Source organism: Myiozetetes cayanensis, unplaced genomic scaffold (genome assembly GCF_022539395.1).
Source record: "Myiozetetes cayanensis isolate MyiCay16 unplaced genomic scaffold, myiCay2020 scf2-11, whole genome shotgun sequence".
Lineage (NCBI taxonomy): Eukaryota > Metazoa > Chordata > Aves > Passeriformes > Tyrannidae > Myiozetetes > Myiozetetes cayanensis.
The window spans coordinates 98,079,613-98,102,143 of record NW_026087411.1 but is presented as its reverse complement, the minus strand read 5'-3'; positions in this window follow the sequence as shown (position 1 = coordinate 98,102,143).

Here is a 22,531-nt window from a genome sequence, read left to right as displayed (position 1 = left end):
GAGTGCCCCCAGCAGTGATTTGTTGCCATCTCTCTCTCCTTGTGATTGCACCTCGTGGTACAATCTAGCTCCATAGTAATGCTTATCCTTTGAGAGTCACGAGATAAAATGAAAAAATTGACTGGCAGGGTTCTCGATCCATCATAAAATGTTGAAATTTAGAGAAACCACATGAGGAGAGTGTGCAGTACCTTGGTGAGGGAGTGCCTGAGTTCTTGTCGCAGCTGTGGTCAGCTGTGTTCTCTCCAAGGAGTGCTGTTGGCAGGACAGGGCATTCCTTCCAAGAGGGCTGTGAGTTTAGCACTTTCCGCTCTATCCGGGTGAGGACTGAATCAAATTGATAACACTGTAGAGCCGTGTGTGTCGCAAGGATTTTGGAAAGAGTGAAAGTATGTTTCTTTAATGACGATGTGGACAGGAGTCTCAGGAGTACGTAGGTGCCTGACTGCCTCCCGGGAAAGCAGCTTTGCTGCTGCTGGAACCCCTTACTGGAGTGATAGCAGAATACCACTGTCTCAGTTAATCCTATTTCTTAGTATTTCTCCTGTAAATACCAGTATTCAGATACCCTGTGAGAGAGTCTGAGGTTTTTACATGCATTTTGAATCCAGAAAGAAATAATGGTGTGGTTTTGCAAAATGAAATGTGTCAAAATATTTTAATCTGTTGTTGGTATTTCAGCTTTATGGGAGATTTCATTATGTCATATAATCACATAAAATTCAAGCTGATGAAGAGAAAATTGAATCTTTATTTCCTGTGAAATTAATCAAAGCAATGAATTTTCAAAAAATACTGTTATTTTTTTGAAACATCATTTTCCAAAAGCCATGAACTGTTTTGGAAAACTTTCATTCAATTGCAATAGAAACCATATAATCAATATTGATAAGACTGGGATTCCATCCACTAGGATGATAGAACCTGACATCTAACACATTAAGGTCAGGAGAGATCATTTTTAATAAAGCTTTAGTGTAAATTGAAGCCACTGTCATTACACCAGACTTCTTCTGGGTTGTTTCTTCTCCTTCATGTATGTCCCTGTGAAGACATGTATTAATACTATAGGTGTCATGTAACATTCATAAATACCATTTTTCTGGTTTTGTGGTATATCTCATTTTCTGAAGTGTCTTGGCAGCATTTCAGTTTTTCCTCAGACGTGATTTCTTAAATGTAAACATCATTACCATTTTCTAATGCTTGTTAAATGGTATGTTCTGATTGTTTTTTGTTGTATTTTGAGGTAGCACTAGGAAAATAATGAATCTGAAGACAGACTGATAAATAACAGCCACACTCTAGGAAAAAAAGAAAACTCCAGGATTTTAGAAATCTGATTAAAAGATGTACATGGATAAGTAGATATTACTGTTAAAATGAAATAATTTTCTGTTCTAAAAGCAGTTCAATAATTGTATGCATGCATGTATATTCCTATTAGAGTACAGCAGTTAGAGCTAACAGCCCACTACTCATTCTCTTGAAATTCAAATGAATAATCATCTTCCATTATCTAGGTTAATAGGAGGATGGGCTATGACAGAAAGTGAGAGGAAACAGGTAAAACAGGATTCACTAGAGAGGTTAACGCTTGTCCCCTTGGATGGAGGCTGGTTTTGTGCGTCTGCATCTACACTGCAATTCCGAGTGCTCTGGTTCAGGGGATGTGTTATTCTGAGTGCTGTGCAGCATGAGAATGGCATGAAAGCACTGAGGTCTCTGAGGCAAGAAGCTGCTGAGGTGCCTCCAGAGGCCTGAAGCCAGTAGGAAACACTTCACATGGGAGTATAGGCCCTCTGCATGTGACCCGATAGGCTTACATCTACCCTCAACAGTGTTTAAAAAGGTGAAGTGATCCATGTTTTTAAGAGACTGACCTTATGCTGTCCTTGCAACATTTTAACTACCAACCAGGAATTAAATATGAGCAAAAAAAGTTCGTTGTTTAAGAAATACTGTTTTAGAAAAAGTGGAGGATATTCCTATGCCTGGTCTCTGTGATAAATTTGAGTAAATTGAGAGCCAAGGTTTTTACTGTGCTAACTCTGATGATAAATAGTACTATGAGTACAGTGTTCTTCTGGCTATTTATTTCTTGCCTGTTCTGAATTGTTCTGCAGATTTTTGTCTGGAGAGCCCAAAATGACTTTGCCTGTGGAATGTGTGGGAAAACTGGAGTTACGCACCTTCTGCAAGGTGTGGGAAGTAGTTTCAGTCACAAGCTGTGGATTGAAAATGGAAGAAGAAAGAATTACAGTGTCAAGAGAGTTTTGTCTTAACAGAAAACATATAATGAATTCTGAGCAGAGTGGTCAACCATGAAGTTAGTTCACAGATGCATTTTATAGGGATCTTTTCTGGAATAAACATAAATTCCTTGAGTCTTGCATTCACGAGGAAAGAAATAAGCAGTGGTCTTACCTTATGTTAGTTAGCACAGGGTAAAATAGTGAAAAGGCACACCAACTGTGTTTTTTAAAATTTAGTAAATCTTCTCTTCCTTAGAGGTTTTATCTTAAACTGCTAATTCACATGAAAAATTCAGCTTCCTTGTCATTGCTAGGAAAATGGCATCCTCTCCTGTTTTTCCAGCTGCTGTACAATAGCTACCACATGCTCTTGGAGTTGAGATTGCTTAAGACTAGTTTACACAAAGTCTTTGTTTTGAAAATGCAAGTGTATAGGTGTCCGAAGCTGACAGGTGTAACAACCAAACTTCAGATAAAGAAGTGAAGTGCACTGATTTAACTGAAATAGAGTAATCATTTGAGAGGATAAACTAGTTTAGAAAAAAAATCTAGAAAAACTCAGTTTAAATCCAATTTGAAACTAAATGCAGACAAAGATATCCAGACGTATTTCACCCTGATTTTGTGTGCTGAAATCTTTATTGTGTCAAAAGTATGTACATCAGATACCGCTCTGGTGAGGGCAGTGCCATGGTGATTTTCTGGCTACTCAGCACAAAGTGTAGTATTTTCCTGGACAGTGTGATCCTCTGCTGCTGGAGGGTCCAACTGGAGCCAGAGAAGGTGTTAAAAGGAGAAGGAACAGCTCCTCCTAATTCATCTCCTGCCAGAGCTAAGTATTCCACGTATTCATCATCCAATGCACAGGTCTACTCCTGGTCACAACAGAGCTATGACAGAAGTACTGCCTTTGAATGCTTACTGCCTGTAGGTAGCTCTAGAAACATAGCCTGACCACTGCTTGCAAACAGATGATCATCAAGGACATCTTGAGACAAAGAATTTTTGTACATTGGTTGAAATAATCCAGGGCTTAAAAATGGAGCAGAAAGTAACCTTATTCTTACAGCTATGTTGTGACTCCAAGTCTGGCATCCTGGAGTATGGCTGTTGGTCCAGCACCCTCCTCTGAGGCACTGGATGATGATGCTGTCTCACTGGGACAATATGGGCGGGCCATTTCCTCTCAGTTCTGATCTTAGACAAGGAGACGTTTTAAGACACCAAGATGTACCACTTACCTTCTTTCATAATGTCATCCCAATTGCAAAGTACATCTTACTAAAAAAAAAAAAATCTGAATGTGTTCTTTGAGCAAAAGAACAGTGCAAACCCGCTTTATTCTCTAAGAAACAGCATAAAAAATACTGTTGAGATGTTTCACATACATCTCACCCCTCTCAGACTTTTGTTTGCAAGACATAACACTTTTCGTCCTGGTTGTGAGAGTAAAACCTGGCTCTACGAGTCAGATAGGGTCCCTTCCTTCCCACATATCACTGTAGTACTAGTAGTTCTGTTTGGAAGATAATTTCCTCAGCCACTTGTGTGTAACCCTATTGATTTGAAAGTCTGGCTCCAGCAACACCTGTGCAAATTCATGGATGGCACTGGGATTGCACAGATGCCATGGAGGACATATTCTGGCATACAGGACATTTATTACTGGTGGTGATGCATGAGATGGAAAGGATCCAGGACCCAGGCTGAGTTTGTGCAGCTGGTAGTTAGAAATTTACTTACAAACTGAGCTTGTTGGTTACAAAAATTAGAGTGATAATGAATCCAGAGCCTCCTCTTGCCCTTTTTACCAAGTCACATTTTAGGACAGGAGAAAAATTTAGATGAGATGTGTCCCTTATTAAAAGTGTTTGAAAACTGTACTTGAAAAAAGGTGAAGGGAATCCCATAAGAGATTATATCACAGATATTTGATATCAGAAATTACCGTTACTAAGCTTGTTTAAATGGAAATGTTTATTTGTTTCTGAAAAATTGATGTATGTACATTCACTACATGAATTTAACACAATTTTAATTTTATCCTAATTTTAATTATTCAGCTGCCATGACTTCAGTGACACAAAATAAAATGGAAAAGTTATTTTTAGCATGTTTTATTTTGATATGAAATCTTCCACAAAATTCAAAACAATTCTGAGTGACAAATTTTATTCATAATGGTATACCTTTGCATTGTTGGCCTATAGACACTGAAATCCATAGTGTTTTAGCAGGTCTCTTAGGAACAGGTGTTGTACCTTGAACCAATTATAGACCCTCTCTGGCTAAATTGCAGAGCCAGTTTGCTTAATATGGGTAATTTGATGTTGTAAAGCCAGTACCCTAGGGTAGTCTCTTAGGGCACACAGGTTTCACTGTGCAATATTTCACACTTGTGTGCCAGTTAACCTGCTTAGTTGGAGACTATTTACAACTCATATAGGATTTGTTATGTTATGTACTTAATTTATGCAATATGCTTAAAGCTTCTCTTCATGAAGTCTAGAATGATAATCATATTTATTACATGGGATTTGCATAGTATTTTTAGATGGGGGAGGGGAAGGAAGTCTTTTTAGTCCATCATGTTCTTTAGAATGTGGAAATTTAGCAAGGATGTGACAAAAATGTGTAACAAAATGTATTTATTAGGTGTCACATTGGCATACCTGTTAGAGATATAAAGCATGTTGAATAGATGCAGACACACAGATTTGTCATTTACTTTTTCCTTCCTCCTGAAGAGCAGTGGAGGACTGCAGCTGGCCTAGCCCTCACTTACAGCCAAATAACATCAAAACTTATAAAATGGGCAGAGGGTGTTTCCTTCGACTCTGCTGCCATGAAGGAGGCAGCAACACGACCTGCAGGAAAGACACTTAACAAGTCTCATGTCCCATGTGCTCGCCTGATTAGAATCTGCTGGTCACTACCTTTTGTATATTTTAGAGTAAGGGAAACGCCACTCTGAGGCATATGCCCAAAAGATTTTAGATTTACGGGAGTCACCCAGTGAGCAGAATTCTGCAAAAATCTGTAGGGGTTCTGCTAAGAAGGTCTTTGATCTAAATACCACCTAAGTCCCATGCCATTTCCTAATCACAAAATTAAATATACCCAGGGGCAAGGCCATAATGTGACCTGTTCTTTTCCACATGAGAGCTGTGAAAGCAGTGTGTGATGTCTGGAGCCGCAGCCCACGAGCTCCATGTTGTGTGTGCTGGCTCTGCACACACAAGGTAACCTCCTTCCCAGATTGCTGTGAAGCTCCATAGCGTAGGCAGGAGCTACTTGAAGTGTCAAGTCAGCACATCCTCCAGGTGCCCTGGCTGTAGTCCCATCCTAGCTACCTCTGCACAGTTTTGCAGAGCTTGGCTTGGAGAAGCTGGGATACTGGCCTTTTGGGCTGCCCTGACTTTTCCCTCCAGGCAGACTGTTCTTGCTGGTAATCCTGAGCTTGGGCTTGTGCTGGCAGAATCCAAGTGATGGAAGTGCAACAGCTGTACAGTGAAAATGGAAATTAGAGCTTCATTACTGAATAAACAAGCAAACCATATAATATTCCTATTAATTGTATATATTTAGAGAAAAAAGGTTATATGAAGTTCTTTATAAAGCTCTTTATGTCCTTGTTTTGTTATGTCCATGTAAATCTTTCTATTACAATTGTTTAAAAAAGAAATAAATTTAACAAATGTTTCATTGCCTATTTTTTTTTCCAAATGGAAAATAAACAAACAATCCTCCTAGTTGTAAATAATATCAGCAGTCAAAAAAAAATTGCATAGTAGCTAAACAATGAAGGCACATAGAAATGCTGTTTGTTTTATTTCTACACAAAGCCCTGCTGAATTTACAGGAATGAATTAAATATAATGAGTGTGACTGGCACTCTGGTCAAGCAGCACTTCTGTTAGCACTTCGGTTTTAATTTTCCATTTTTATTAATTTGTTATAAATTCGGATAATAACTTATGGCAAATGTTTATGCATATAAAAGCACAGTACTAATTACTGTGAAAAATCACCTTGTGTTCTTTCATTTCCTAGAAGAATACTACTAAATATTCACCAAAACCAGGTAACTGAAAAAAACCCAGCAAACTATTCCCTTTGATAGCTTTTGCTTTGTAGTAAAAAATGAGAAACATTTACTTATTCTATCCATAGTTTCTTATTTATGAATATGCTAGGGCATTCCAGGTGCATGCAAAACCCTGACTCTACCAGTCACTTAAGGATGGAGAACAAATTAATTTGGAGAAGAGTGTTCACCTTAAACCAAAAGTCCAAGCTGTCTGCCCTTCTCCTTCCTCGTTCCCTTACATTGCAGTCTGTGCACTGTTAGTATTAACACCACCAAGATATTCAAAAACATTAGAGGCTTGAATGTTTCCTGATGCTTTATTGCACGATGATGAAAATATCATAACGCCTCTAACTTCATCAGATCAGGCATTTCATTACAGCATCCTCCAAGTGTAGGAAACTGATTGTCTTGTGTCAGCATGGCCTGAATCCAGTTCTTGCGTACAAGACATGGTTACTAATGATCTTTGTAAGTCAGCTGAGACTTGATCTTATTTTTTCAGTTTTGCTCTATTAGGAATTGCTAAGTCAGAGCAGCAAATAGAAAGAGTTTATTACAGGTTATCATATAGTTTGTTTGACAAAACAGCCAGTCAATAATAAACCAGAAATTAATAATTAATTGTACTTTCTATTTGCAGAGTGGTTGATATTTTATGACAAGGTGAAGCCTAAGGTAAGGAATTATTATCAGAAATTTATGGAAGGGAGCTGCAGTTTTGGGGTTCTGCCTGCACCGTCAGTACTGGTCAGAAGAGGATGGTACAGGGAGCTAGAAACCTCTTCCTGATTTCTGTTTTCTGCCCTGGAGGGGCCTGACTGTGTGGCCCAGGGCATTATCTGTGCTGCAGGCTAAGTAGTGTATAGCGAGAACCATTTATTAAGCATAGGCTTGCCCCAAATCCTAAACCTATGCTTAAAACCTTCATTCAGGTACAAATTTAGTCCAGTATATTCCTCACCTTGCAGGGTAAATTGACTGTAAACAATCATCTCTTGTGAATAAGATTAGCAGAAGTCTGCCCAACCCCTTCTGCATACCTTTGCATCTCCTTTCTTCTTCACTTTCTAAATTTCAAGAGAAGAAAGGGGGCAGCTAACCAGCTACACACAAATTCAGAGTTCTCTCCAAGCTCTTCATTTGGCAATTTACACATAAACAAATCAAAGCAGGAACAGAAGGTCTGAGCCAGCACTAAGATAATTTATCTAAGGCTACACAGTAAGCCTGATAGGACAGGAATAACCCTGGAATTCTCCCCATTACAGTCCTGTGGACTCTTCACCATACAGTCTTGAAGCTAAATGAATATGCTGAGGAGTCACATTTGAAAAAATAGCTTGTACCATTCAGTTGCTCCTATTTTGGGACAGGGTAAAGATCAAAACTGAAGCCAATCCAAGGAGTGAGATACGTGAAATGGAATAATGGGGTTTTCTCATGTGGACATTTTTCTCTTGAAATAGATAATTATTTGGGAGAACCACCTACTTGTATTCTCCAGTAAAAAAAAAAATAAATATTGTCCTATTGTTCCACTTCTGTGTTCTTCTGGTAATGTATTTTAGTGACTCTACAAATTTCTGATTATTCACAATTGCTTCACAGAGAGATTGAATTTGTGTTTTATCTAGACACCAGTCTTACCCAGAGACATCTTTTTCATTTCAGTGCTAGTCTGAAAATCCATTATTTGGTGTTCACTGTACATGGGTTTTCATTTACAGCAAAGTTGTTGTGGCAGAAGAAATATAGACAAACTCAATATCTTCACTAAGTATGAGCTTTCTTGCAATGTAGAAAAACTTTTCTAGTTTTCCTGGGCACTGAGCTTGGAAAATGTGGAAACAGCAGTCTTGTTTGCTTTTGGAGAACAGTTTAGCAACCCCACCTTCCACTTGGAACCTGCCTCTATCCTACATGGGCCTCTCCTGGCTTTCAGAATGGCCACTGTTGTTTCCCCTCAGAAATAATTTTGTATTTAAATCTAGGATTCTGAATCAACTGGAAGTGCTGGTCTTGCAGCTCCTACTCTGTGTAATCTCAGTGATAAGAGCTGCTTTGCCAACACTGATCATTTTTGGTTCCTTCAACTAATATGCAAGAGTTGAAGTTGTTTCAAATACAATATTTTCTTCCTGTAAGAAAGTTAACATTAGTCAGTTCTGGTGGCCATGAGGAAAAACCAGTCCTGATTACCCTGTTAAGCCATCTAGTCCAAGTCAGGTCGTCACTGTTCCACTATCTCTTTTGGGAACCCAAAATATTTACCTATTTATCTATGACCTGGTACCTCTGTCTGGTTCAGAGTTTGGGTAATACCTAGAACAGTGATGCTTTGTTCCAGATTGAGGGTCCTTTGTTGTTCCCAAAGTGCCAATATATGTAGTCACTGTGAATTTTGAAAGACTACCCAGACAAAACTGGAACTGCTGACTGAAATGCTGCTCATGGAGAACACTATGAAAGCTACTGATTTAGAAATGCTAGCATGAGAGCAGAGATATTTCAATTTGCAAGTAAGTAACTTTCTGTTAACTGTTCTATTTGAAACAGACTTTTAAATTAAATCAACAAGAAATGTGAATTTTGAGTTTATTCAGATTTTCTTTATTGAGATTTTCCCATGTATAAAAGTAATTTCTCACTGCTGTTGAAAGTCATGTATTTTTCAGTAACAATGTGATTTTGGTAAAATCACATATTTCTGGATTTTTCTTTGAGAAGAAATTGTCAATATTAGTATTGCACAGCAATATTAATTGCTGTCCAGTTGTACAACACTCTAGCTCATTTTAGAGACCACACTTGTGCTTCTATCAGGTATTTTAGTGGTGAACTAAAGAGGAATGAGAGGGGAATTGGGAGCTGATGCAAGTAGCAAAGAGAGTACGGGGAAAAGGTGAAACATGGGATGATGAAGGGAAATGTAGAGGTCATAATATGCAGAAATATGAATTAATTGTCATAGTTTGCTGAAAAACACTGAAATTATATAGCAAGGCACTGGGCAGGTAAATCACCTTTGTAACATTTATTGTATATAGATTGCTCTATCTGATTGCTGTGCCAGTTTTCCTGTTAGTACCAGCAAGGTGACCTCTGTAGGCTTCAGGGAATACAAGAGGCACAGAAAGCTGGACCATGCACTGTATGTAATTCTCAGGGGACTGCAGTCCTTTTTTCATATTGGTTTTGACACTTAGCGCTGGAAACTAGAAGAGCAAAAAAACCTGAAGCACAGCAATAGATGTGAGCTGCCACAAGCTGGTCTTATCTTACCTCTGCTCTTTATACAAAAGATTTCTTAACTGTAATGAAAAAAAATCTTGCTCAGAATGTGTAAAACCCATAGAGCCACAGTTCTTTGCTCTTTTGGAAGGCAAAGGCATAATGCAGTACTTCACAACATTTCACTGCAATCTTGTCTTCAGCTTAATCTGGTAGTGAAATGCTTAAGCAAATAGTTATAAGAAAATGAGTTCTTAGGGCAGCTCCAGTGTCACCCATAAGTGCAAGATAAAGTTAGCAATTGCTCTCCTTTCTTAAGTGAAGACATTCTGCTGCTCAAATATGAAGTTAAATTATGAATGCTTCAGAACAGATCATAAACACTTATATTTACAAAAAGATAATGCGTTGTTTTGAAATATATATCTTCCTAGTGACTGTTTTTTCATCCACCCTCAATGAAAAAAAAAAAAAGTCGCTTTTATACTTCCAGTCATTTTGCTTTTCCTGGTTGTGAGCACTTGCTGACAAGGAATGAAATCTATCACTCTCGCTTTCCAGAAATGCCCCCCTGCTTCTCTTTGCTCTTGACAACAACAGCACAGAAGAGTGCAGCCTTAAAACAAAATTTTCTACAGTGTGTCATGTTGCTGCTGAAATTTAATGATATTCAGGGCTAGGAGAAAAGAGCAGCTGCCCTCCAGGTGGTGTTCCATAAATGCTCCCCAGTACCCAGCAGGAAGCTGTATAAGTTCAATTCACTGAAGCAAATTCAATCATTTGCCCCTTTGCAAATGGAGCATAAGCAAAAAAAAAAAAAAAATTCTTTGAAGGATTCTAACACAACAACTACACATACCTAAAAACTTAGAAACACATTTTTTTGCTGGCATCACCATATTTCAGATAAGCTAAATAGGATTTTACCAGCAGCAATTTCACTTTGCAGTCTTTTGGAAAAGACATAAGAAATTCCCATGTATTTGTTTCATGAAGAACTCAACAATTAGTGTGATGACTAAAATGCTATAAGGTTAAGGAATTTTCTTTATAATGCCTTTTTATAAACAGTACACAGCTTTTCTAAGGAATCATTTTTTTTGTGGCAAACATAACTAGTGCAACATTATTTGATTAAGTATGAAGATTGTTGTTTATTTTTAGTTCTGGTAATTAATATTTTGTTATAGACTCTACCCATAAATTAGAACTACAGTAGTAAATGTTTGGAGCCACAGCTCCTTTTAATACTAATTATCAGGTTAGTGCCTAAGATTCACAATTATCCAACACAGCCACCATCCCAATTTACAACTGGCTTTATTAACACAATATTCAAAGTGTTGTGCAACCAGCTTTTTACAGTAGTTTGCCTGGACTGTTTAGCAGATGTAAGTGAAAGGCAATATTTTTACCCTAAAATATTTTTGCATGTTTGAACTTCACCTTGTATACAACATGACAGTGAATATTTTTCCTCTAATTGGCTGAACATTTGGCCTGATCTGCTTTTTATCTGAAATAGGTATGAAATATAATAGAAAGTGATAAAAGACATTTTCTGTCTTCATACAACTAAATAACTAAAAATAACAAACAGCTTGGATTTGAAAATAGTAATTTGGCAAATGATTAATACATTATCTCTCGTGGGACTTCAAGGAGAAAAATTGCAGAGCTGATATTCTGTGTGCTGGAAACCTTTGAATTTCCCAGTGCATTTTCCCAAAGCATTGGTAATGTTTTAGAAAGGCTTTTGAATTCACTGAATGTATATATGGAGAGGAAGCAGATGGATTCACCTGATATCAAACTAATGATCCACTTTTGAAGAGTGCTTTTAGGAAGAAAGAAGGTCTGGTTGCATAGCATGAAAAGCTGTTCAAGGTCTCAGAATATGGTTTTGGTGGCTTTGAGTGGCATTGCATTAAGTTGGCAAACCACAGAATCTGTAGTCTAGTTCTTAAAACTGTGTTTTCTTTATGGACTATTATGCTGTCACAAATCTACTTTTATAAGGTGCCCAAGTATGAATTTATACAACAATAAAGTTTTTAAAGAAGTCATAAATGTCTAAGGGATAAATAACGACTGTTATCGCAAAAGTATGCATACCAGAGTGTGTATTTAACCAGTATGCTCACTTTCCTATGCCAAATCAATAGTCATCTATTTTCACAGCCCTGTTTTAATGCTGCACTCTTTTGCAGTAACATTAACTCTGCCAGCCAAATGCCCAGGTTCAGATTATCACAGGGTACATGCAGACTCTGAAAAATCACTTGCAGATCTCCAATTCTTGCTCAGGTCCAGGGTCCCCCAGAATTCCCAGAGAGAGCAACCCAACAAAACAGGAGTTTGTTGTATTTGATTCAGACTAGGCTTCCCATTATCACCATCTCAAGCCAAGTGCCTCAGTAATCCACACTCCCATTCGACTTGAGTCACAAAAATGATATAAGATTAGAATGCTGGATGCTCTGACTGATTTGTGTAGGCTGGAGCATTGAGTAGTATCAAAGCCTCATCCTGCACAACAGGGATGCTGCAGAAAAGATAGAAGTCAGAGGCTGGAACACTTGTGTTAGGTCTTTTACAATAATGTTTATCTATAGTTGCAGTAACTTCACTAAATAGGGAGGGACTTTTGACCCTTTTTCTGAATTTCCTTTTTTTTTTTTCTCAATTTATTTCCTATTTGCATGTTGAGTACACACGAGCATACACTTCTGCATGTTTTTTAGGAATTCCCTGTTGCAAAGCACACAGAAATCCACTAAATAATGAGAATGCTATTCAGCTTAAAATTGCTTTTCTAGTTGCTGGACTATTGGGTTTCCCTTACCTCCGATGCTGGGAAAAGAGCCCCATTCTCAAAAGAATATTTCTGAGGCTGTCATAGAAATCACAAGTTTTTTAAATTAAATGGAAATTATTTCTCCAATTAGCTGAGAACACTAAGAACAACTGTTTGAGCATTAAAGCTATGAAATGATAACTTTGATACAAAATTCATGATCATTGGACCAAATATTCTTCTCTTACAAGTTGTCTTCTTAGAAGATGAACAGCAATTACAAGGAGCAGGAATAAATATTTGATAGGATCTGTACCTCTTTGCTTATGAAACTGAAGCTATCAAAACCCCCACTAAAAAAAATACTGCAGTTTTTCATCTAATCCCCTAAATTTTCCATCTTTATTGGATAAAATTTGTTGAAATATGTTCAGTTTGAGCATTCCCCTAGTAGGAAACAGAAAAAGACAGAACTGTTTAATGTAATAAGCAATGTAGTCTGAATACAAGGATTTGTATTCAGAGCTGTGGCTCTGTGGAGCCATATTAATTTCTGCAGAGCAGTTCCTAATTTAAACCACTTCTCAGGAAAATACAATACTTTGAATGTTTTAAGAGTTTTTGTTTGTGTGTTATCTAGGAAAACATATGCTTAAAACAGGGATAGACCATGCTACAGGCACAGGAAAGTAACTGTCTTTTGGAAGTGTTTTTCATAGTTTTAAAACTCTGAAAACCAAGTACAGAAAGAAGAATTGTCAAGCAATATATTCTGAACCAAGTAATGGATAAATGTTAGCTTTTGAGGAATTTGTGTTTTTCACTTATCTGAAATTTGTCACTATTTGTTTGTTTGTTTGTTTGTTTGTTTTTTCTTATATGGCATTCCCAACTAACTTTCATCCTGTTCAGAGTCTCTGGGATAGGCAACTGTTCATTTTTCTATACTCCTTGACTGTGATGAAAGCTGCAATTGTACATCTCTGGGTAAAATACACAGGTTTTTTTAGTTGGTTGGTTTGTTTGTTTGTGGGGGTTTTTTTGTGTGAAATACCTTTACACTGTTTAATTGACTTTGATAGAAAAGGCTTCATTTCCCATTTTTCCCCTTCCACCAAATCATTTATTCTGCTAGTTCCAGTACTGATGCAAGACATGGAGACTGTATGAAAAACAGGGGACTATTTATATCAACACCTTTACAAGCAGCTCTTTAAATCAGAGTGCTCTGCTAAGTACTCCTCTCTCTTTTCAGCTTGTGCACCCTATGCTGCCTCACTCAACCTTACTTGCAATCAGAGTGCCTGACCTTCCACATCCTCATGGGTCTGAGTTGTTTCCTTCCACATAGGGCCTGAAGGGTACTTCTAGTAGCTAAACCACATTTCTTCTCAGTAAATTTCAACAATGAAGTTGTATTGATACAATGTTGTTGGGGTTTGGGTGGTTTTTTTTTCAGTCTACTCTTTTTTCCCACTTATCTGTTGCTATTTGACAGTCTAAAGAGAATTATTAAGCTTATCCTATTTTCCTAGTTTTGACTACAAATAGTCCTTATTTGCTCACTATTTATTAAAAGGTTGCATGAAGACAAATATCTTTTACACTAAATAAGAACTCTGAATAATTGATATGTTAAAAGTGTCACACAAAATACAAAATTCTAAGCAAAGAAACAACACCATTTTGATGCAACATGTCTAAACTCATCTGTTGATTTTAGAAATTACTCTCATACTTGCTGATATTCTCTTCCTGAGGGTCAGGTTTTTCAGACTACAGACTGCTACTTCTTCTTGGCAGTTTTTTGATTACACTAGCAAGACAACTCTTAAACAGAGAAAAATCTCATTCTATTTGGGAAATGAACATTGCAGAAATCTGTTTGTATTTTGCACCACTATATTCTATAATCCATTGTACCCTTTGTTGCATCTGTCAAATCAAAATGCCATTCAGTGACTTTTAATGTGTTCTTTTTTCTCTGTTGTATTTAAACCGAATTTATGAAACAGATAGTAGGCTGAGAGACCAGTGGAAAGAGAGGATGAAGTGCTAGTCACTCTGAAATCAGTGGCAAAGATTCAGCTACACAAACAGGAGCTGAAGCAGGAACAAGAGAATACATGAGCATGGTAGCTATTATCTCCTGAGATCTCTATGGACGTGTGCTGTTCTCATGAGACCCTACTGCACTCCACACAGTGAGCTTCTTGGGCTGAAATCTGAGCAGATATCAAATGCCCAATTCCTCCACCACCTGCCACATGTGGTATTTACTCCTCTGCCAGAGACTGTGATGAAGGATTCATCCTGGCCACTGTCCAGGTTGCCAGCCCTTGGCTTTCTGCAGTCAGTGGAGAAATAACAGGCCACGTCCCTGATGGTAGATGTTCTGACTAATTGAGAAGAACAGATAAAGGTACATAAATCCAGAGACTCAAATATATACTTGCTTTTAACAACAGTGGTTTGGTTTTAGTATTCATATTTTTTCTGTAGCATCAGTTCTCTAAGTATAGAGAATAATTACACACCTGAGCCTTTCTTTCAAGGACAGTTACATGCTGTCCAGGTAATTTCCAGTGCTAATGCAGAGAGGGTGGACAGCCTTATTTTCACCTGTGACCTGCAAAGAAAGTATCAAGGAATTACAGGATTTCAGTTGTGATAATTTTATTTTTTTTTTTAAATATGACACTGCAACTTAACATGTAAACAACCCAAATCTCCAACACTGAATTTTCCCATTAAAAACATCAGTTAACAACTCAAGTGTCTTCTCTCTGAATTTAGAAAGTTTCTGAAGCCAGGATGACCTATGTCTTTGATTGATAGATAGATAGATAGATAGATAGATAGATAGATAGATAGAAAATCATGGTTTTACAAATAGAGATTTTGTACATATATTTAAGTATGTACTCGGTAAAGGCATTTATATTCAAATTTAGTATTTTTCTTAATGTTAGCTGGAGGGGTTTTTTTAACATCCAGGTCATAAATTCAGGATATTAGGGTTCATAACATGGGACTGTTTATAACCCTTTATTTATAGTAGCACTAGCAGATGCTGCAGTACTGGACACTATCCTCTAAGCTATTCTCATTCTGGTATTCCAATCACTCGTACCAATTTTTATCATGAGCTCTCTAATGCAATACAACGCACAGTGTCTCTGCCACACCATTGTCACACATGTTTTTCATGTGTCTATGTCTGTTCTTGTGAGCAGAGCTCTGTAACAGCATTTTATCAGCTCTGTAGTAAAAGACATCAGGGTAGGAGGGAAGGGATTTAGGTACTTAGCTCTTGTTGATAATGACAGCTTCACTGTCACTAAATATTTACTAAAGATAAAGGCTTAATATGTTTGTGGCATGAACTTCAGATACTATTTGACCTGCTCCTTGAGGGAAACAAATATCTTGTTATTTTTGATAGTGAACTCAGCAATAATTTGCAGAGAAAAAAAAAAAAGAAGAGCAGCCTCAACTCTGTTGTACTGTGTTAAATGGTGCTATTTAGAGAGTGGCTAAAGCGGGGGCAGGGCAGAGCCATACATCCTCTGGGATATTTGGAAAGAGACTGCACAAAGTGCCTGTGATGACAGAGATTGCTTCTTTGTGTGTTCTTGACATGCTTTGGGATGGGTGGGGAAGGGGTCCTACAACTGTCTTTTTCTTGCCCATTCACTTTCTGAGTGTATTTCTTCAGAGCTGCAAAATTCTGACTGCTTGCTCTCAAACTCAGCTGTGCTCTCAAATTCTTCTTTTATTCTGTGCATCCATGACAAACATACCTCAGCGAGGCTTGTGAAGGGACTTGATCACAAATCCTGTGAAGAGAGGCTGAGGGAGGTGGGGTTGTTTAGCCTGCAGGAGACTCAGGGGAGATCTCATCACTCTCTACAACTCCCTGAGAGGAGGTTGTAGCCGGGTGGGAGTCGGTCTCTTCTCCCAGGTAATCAGCAGCAGGACAAGAGAGCATGGTCTTAAGGTGTGCTAGAGGAGGTTTAGGTTGAATATTAGAAAAAAAATTTTTACAGAGAGAGTAATCAGACATTGGAATGGGCTGCCCAGGGAGGTGGTGGATTCACCGTCCCTGGAGGTTTTTAAGATGAGACTGGATGTGGCACTGAGTGCCATGGTCTAGTAACCACGGCGGTGTTGGATCATGGGTTGGCCTTGATAATCATGGAGGTTTTTTCCAACTCAGCTGATTCCATGATTCTATGATCTAAACACAGGTATTATTTAGCCCTCTAGTTCTAACACCATTTGAGACAGTCTGTTAACAAATACTGCAGTCTCCGGTCTCAGTATTTCCAGGGAATGCCCTGGCAGCTGTAAAGCCCCCATGCCTCAGTTTCCTTCACCAGTGGGTGAATATCAGACAAGAGCCTTTTTCCTGTGGAGGGAGAAAGCCAATTTATTGTTGTCATAACAGTATCTATACTGGCAGAGACTATTCAAAGGTCAGCCTTCGGGGCAACCCAACTTGCTGTTTGAGCTGCTCACAGTCTAATCCAGCTCATAAGGTGGGGTATCCATGAATACCATGGGATATGTGTGTGTGTGTTCTTTTGTGCCATGCCAGAACCTGAATTAGAGAAAACTAAAGTTAAGTTTCTAAATTTAGTTTAGTCCTTACAACAGACCTTTGGAAACATGGTAAAGCCACCAGTAATGAACTTTTCTGCCACTGAGAAGTATTACCTTGTCATTAGCTGTAGAGGGTCTTCATCTGCACCTGGTGTAGATAGCTACCAGGGCCTCGTGCTGGGCAGACTTGTTTACTCAAACATTTACCTGATTTCTCACGTGACAGTGATAAGGAAGGTATTTGTTGGCAAATAGGTGTAACTCATCAATAATGGTAGCAGAAGGTCATTTGATGACATACTTGGACACGCTGTGTGTTTGTTTAGGTTTAAATGTACTCATCTGTCAAGGGAAGGGCAGTTAAAGATGCACGCTGCATAAATTGGAGGAGAGCCACATTAGCAATCTTAAAATCCAACAGCTATTTTTTGGTGCTCATACTGGCCATAACAGTTAGTCATCTTCACCACTTACCAGCTATGTTGGTTTCATCTGCAAAGGGTCTTTTCTCCATTGCTGCAAGTGTGGCTCCTTGGCCAGTGTGTGGGGTGGAGGGGATAGACACCCAGTTGTTGTGGTGGGCAGCATGGGTTACACCTAGAGCCAGCAGAGCTGGAGATACAGGTGCAAATGCCACTGGAGGTGGCCAGCACCTCGGAGCTGGTTGAGTTCAAACCTGTGTTTTCTTGGAGTAATTTCTGTGGCAGATAAGTTAAATTGTATTTCTCTATGGGGTGTAAAACCAATAATTCATTATGGATGGTGGTTTCCTATCAGTTATTCATGGCTCTGTAATTGGCATAAATTGGATCTATGATGAAAACAAACTCTCTAGACCTTTATACCCTCTAAAGATAAGTTGTATTTAGTCTGCTTCCAAAACTCATATATAATTGCCATGCAGTTGGCAACTCTTACTCCACAGGGCTGATAGAGAGTACTACATTTTTCCTTGCTGCAATACAATATCCTGCTCATTTTCATTCTATGGCCAAAAAGCATAACAGCTTTGTCATGTATGACATTTTTCTCATATGTACTGACAGCCAAGCCCCACCCTGACTCTGCAGGCAGCTGCATATTTAGGATGCTCTCTCTGTTAAATGCCATTGCACACCCCCTCTTCCACACCAGTTTCATGCAAAACCTATAAGATCCTGAAATATCCTTTAGAGACCAAGCCCAGTGCTGGCATTTGTACTTATAAAGAGGCTATTGCAATGGTAATATTTGTGCTAATCTTGCTTTTTTTTTGTAGTAGGCAACTGAGCCCTTCAGATTGAATACTAAAAATTCTTTTTTTGTTTTTGTCCATACATCATTCTCCTGATTAATGAAAGTGTGTTATTGTAGGGCTATGATGAGGGTAATGAGGTATTAGCACTGATTTATTTACGATAAATACATATGTGTATGTTTGTACATGTGCATATATGGAAGGTTATGAAAACACTTTTATATCAGTGCTGTTTAAAAACACCAATGCAAAAATAAGCAGTTGAAAAGTACATGTGTGTTAAAGAAAAGTGAGAAGAAAAAAAAGCACAAAAGTTACATTTTTGGCTAGTGTTTATTTTTAGCATTTCCCACTATGGTTTGTTATGTCACTTGTTCTACAGTAAGGGCAAAAAGAAACTATTTTCCAGTGTGATTACCTTGAAAGGATGAATTTTAAGGTTGATAAGTCTGTCAAAATACAACCATGTTTAGTATTTGATTTTAAACATCTCATTGCAAGTTTACCTCTCCTTTCCTTTTGCACCCCTCCAGTTCTAGAGAGATCTAACCCTCCTATAACTAAGAGTATTAAATCTGCATAGAAGAAAGCAGAGTTTTAGACAGAAATCCGATAGACATAAATTAAAATAGGTTATAATTAAAATGTACCATAACAGAACCCTGAAGGAAATACTTGAATGTTTGTGCTGCCTTCCCTAAAAGGAATATGTCTCTTTGCTTTAATAAGCAAAGAATTCTTTAATAATTCTTTTTTAAAATTATTTTTGAAAGTAGCTGTCAAGCTTCCTATCAAATTTAAATTTGCAGTGAAAAGTTTTGACTGTTTTTCATTTGTGTCTTTCAAGCTTTTAACTGTGTGTTTAAGAAGCCCTCCAGAGCATACAATTATATAAACGTACAAACATGAATACCTACAGGTGGAAGGAGAAAGAAAGAGGTAGAGAGCATCACTAGCAGATTCTATTCAAATGTGTCAAGAAAATGATATTCTTTTCTTATTTGTGATGTCCATAAATGTGTTCAGAATAATTAACAGAGATGTAGTAAACAGTTCGCTCTTGATTCACAATGTGGTAAGCCAGAGGCTCTCTTTTCCTACTGGGGAAAAGTCATAGACTTGTTACCGTTCTTTCATTCACTTAGTTGTGAAAGCAAAGCCTAACCTCCAAACTGACATAGATGTTTGACACAGGTGTTTTAGCTGAATGAGACCAACAACCAAAAAAAGGAAAGGCTGTGAACCAGCAACAAAATTAATGTATTTAATTGTTTACTCTTTTCTTCTTGTGGATTTTGTAATCAAATTTTATAAGCTCTTCCTTAGCTGGTGACCTTGAAGGGATTCCCCTCCTTCAATTTCTTGGTTTGGAAGGCAATATATTAAAATAGAAAATGTAAAAAGTCATGGGCTGCCTTGCCAGGTGTTTATATTTTTTTCTCACCATCCTACTGATTACCTGAATTTAAATGATTGACACCACGATTTTAATGTGAAAGCACATATGCACACATTAAGTAGAGCAATTAGCATACTTCTGGCAACTTGTGCCTTTTCTGCTCAGTCCTTGAATATGCATGTTTGTGCACCTTGCAGGAACAGAAGGTTTGTCAGAAAGAGTCATGATGAACCAGGAAATTATAGGCAGTCGTGAAAATCTGAGAGGAAAAAAGATGAACAGGAAGTCACATACAACAAGAAACCCCAAAAGGATTGTAATGTAGATATGTACAGATATTGTCATTCGAACTGCACTAAACAAACTACTAGGATTTGTTGTAATTTTCTCATCCTTTTGCTTGGAGAATATTTGTAGAGTAAAATCAGAATGTTTTATAGCCCTCTTCCCTGAAGAGGGTTCAAAAATCTTGGTCTGTAATAAGAAAATGACAGTGCAGACATCTTGGTTGCTAACTGCACAGTTAATACAGAATTCTTTTTGTAAGGGGGCGGGGGATGCAGGAGATACTGCCTTTAACCCCAAACAAGCCTTAGGGATAATATTTCCAAGTTCATTCAAACTCATGAAGCTCATTGGTACCACAGCTAAGGAGAAAAACTTGTCAGTCATCAAATGTCTGTGCACAGACCCAAAGTGTTTGTTCTGAAGAGTCATTTGTGATGCCTTTGTTCGTTGTGTATGAAGTGTGTGCTATCACCTTCATTGTTTAGTAAATATAGTGGCTGGAATAGACTGCTTTATTTACAATGTGCAGGGATTAAATTTTTGTTCCTCTTGGGACCTAATTTAAAGGTCTGTTTTTCCCTCTGTTCTCCATTTACTCATGTTTTGAACAACAAATTGAAGAACTATTAATACATGAAATTCCTAATCCTGAAGTAAAATTTTCTCCTCGTCATTGCTTTGCTCATATGGTAACTAATGGGACCTTAAAGAGTGGGTATGATTTCAGGATCTCTATCCTGCTGTTGTTGGAATGGAAAATATCACAGAGTTAATTCACTTGGTCCCACCTTGCTATTGCAAGGCTCTCTAGCAACTGATCACTCTCTGAAGAGACTGTTTACTTGCCCTTGAATTACATAGATATGAGATAAAAACAAGAGAAAACACAAGTTACAATTTCAGTGTCCTTGACTCCTTTGCCCACAAAAGACATTATTTACTTGCTGGAACTCATTTTCATTAATGAATTTTTTGTTTGAGCAAGATGTCATCTTGACAGGTTTGGTGACTGACATCTTTCCAGAACAGACCCAGTGCTCATCACCAGAGTTCGCATTTCTTCTCTTTCTGGTTATAGCACCAACTGTACTCTGCAAAGACTCTCTATGGATCTATATAATCTCTGTCTTGGTTAAAGGTGAAACTCACTGTTGTGCAAAGGTGGTCTATGCACCAAAATTGAAATTAAATTAGCCTTAAATATCTAGTCTTCTATGAGGGATAAATTTCATCTCCAGTTCTTATATTCCATTGAGACAACCAACAGAAATGATGTATGGTGCCACCACAAGTTTTTTTCACATGTAGTTTTAAACTCAGAAACACAGTTCTAAATTTCTTTTGCAGCTACTATACTGATCAATACAAAAATGTGTCATGAAAAGGATGATGAAACAAATTTGGAAGACTAAATTGAAATTTTATATTAAGAAAAGAGTGGTCCTGCTCTTCAGAAAAACACTGTGATTTGGAAAGGCTCAAGACAGTCCATTTCTTCTTTGTCAAGTGAATACCTCTCAGGAGAATATATCTAACTTTTAGATAATAAGATTCCTAGCATTCATAGGGGAGAATCTCTTTTACTGTAGATATTAGTCCAAAATATACTAGAAAAAAACAGAAAGAGTCAACATCAGTATAAGCTACAGCCATCAGCATGACTTATAGCGGCTCTGACTCTGCATTAAAAACGTTTCTTCAAGCAAAGCTGTTAAATTCCAATTTATATTGTTTCTCTTTATACCTTATTGCTGTAACATTTTGGGAAATATTTTAGGCAGCAAGGCATTTTCTCAAGATAGAGGTAAAGTTTTATGGGCTGTCCCTAAGTAGAAAAGGTGTGATGGAGAGCAACATAGCAAAAGATGTGTCTACGATTGTGTCTTTCATTTGATGAATTTAAAGTGAAAGTCTAATAATTAATGTCTGTATTCATTTTCTGAGACAAACTGTATTTATTAAAATCATTTCACTCAATAGTAGAATCCAGAACAGGTTACTTCAGCTGTATAACTACATAAAACAAAGCTCAGAATCTTAAAGTAATGAAGAAAAATGGATAACTTAAAATTGAAACTTTAGGAGTAGTTTGCAAAAATTGAATGTAATTACATGAGTTGGAATCTGGCTGAAAAATTGTCATCAACGCCACTTCTCATGGAACGTCATGAAATATTTAATAACAAGTCACTATCCCAAGAGAAATGATCCCAGGACAAACATCTAGTCTTATGTCTCTTAAAAAAATTGTAAAAATATAAATACAGAAATGAGATTTTGATTAAAGCTATAAAATATATTTAACACCTTTGTGTACAGTATTTGGAGCTCATTCCTACTGTCTCTGAATTTGTCTCTGCAAGGAAATGGGATAGCTCTAGTGGAATAAATTAGTTAGCAGTCGTTATGTTGGAATACCTCCTTGTATTTGTATTTTAGAACACAAATTACTTTCTTCTGGAATAATTGTAACATTTACAACACTCACCAAGTGATTAAAAATTTAAAAAAGGGAAAAAAATAAACCTGTAATATAAAAGAGATTGTTCACAGATAAAACTGCAACAAACTATTACAAATAAATATTGTAGCACAAAATATTACACAAGAGCTATTCTAGCCAGTG